The sequence below is a fragment of the Schistocerca americana genome, chromosome 2 (assembly GCF_021461395.2).
Source record: "Schistocerca americana isolate TAMUIC-IGC-003095 chromosome 2, iqSchAmer2.1, whole genome shotgun sequence".
Lineage (NCBI taxonomy): Eukaryota > Metazoa > Arthropoda > Insecta > Orthoptera > Acrididae > Schistocerca > Schistocerca americana.
Window position 1 is genome coordinate 931976169 of NC_060120.1, and position 655 is coordinate 931976823.

A 655-nucleotide genomic window follows, 5' to 3' on the forward strand; every position below is an offset into this window, starting at 1 on the left:
TGTGCGCTGATATGAAACTTTCTGGCAGATTAAAACTGTGTGCCCGACCGAGACTCGAACTCGGGACCTTTGCCTTTCGCGGGCAAGTGCTCTACCAACTGAGCTACCGAAGCACAACTCACGCCCGGTACTCACAGCTTTACTTCTGCCAGTATCTCGTCTCCTACCTTCCAAACTTTACAGAAGCTCTCCTGCGAACCGTGCAGAACTAGCACTCCTGAAAGAAAGGATATTGCGGAGACATGGCTTAGCCACAGCCTGGGGATGTTTCCAGAATGAGATTTTCACTCTGCAGCGGAGTGTGCGCTGATATGAAACTTCCTGGCAGATTAAAACTGTGTGCCCGACCGAGACTCGAACTCGGGACCTTTGCCTTCCGCGGGCAAGTGCTCTACCAACTGAGCTACCGAAGCACAACTCACGCACGGTACTCACAGCTTTACTTCTGCCAGTATCTCGTCTCCTACCTTCCAAACTTTACAGAAGCTCTCCTGCGAACCGTGCAGAACTAGCACTCCTGAAAGAAAGGATATAGCGGAGACATGGCTTAGCCACAGCCTGGGGGATGTTTCCAGAATGAGATTTTCACTCTGCAGCGGAGTGTGCGCTGATATGAAACTTTCTGGCAGATTAAAACTGTGTGCCCGACCGAGAC

The 655-nt window shown here is 51.3% G+C and overlaps 1 non-coding gene across 1 annotated transcript; it reads right to left on the reverse strand.

The window, feature by feature from the left end:
• Positions 1–339: 339 nt before the first annotated feature.
• Positions 340–414, reverse strand: Trnap-cgg. Its single transcript has one exon. It is a non-coding gene; the product is annotated as a tRNA-Pro (tRNA).
• Positions 415–655: the final 241 nt, after the last annotated feature.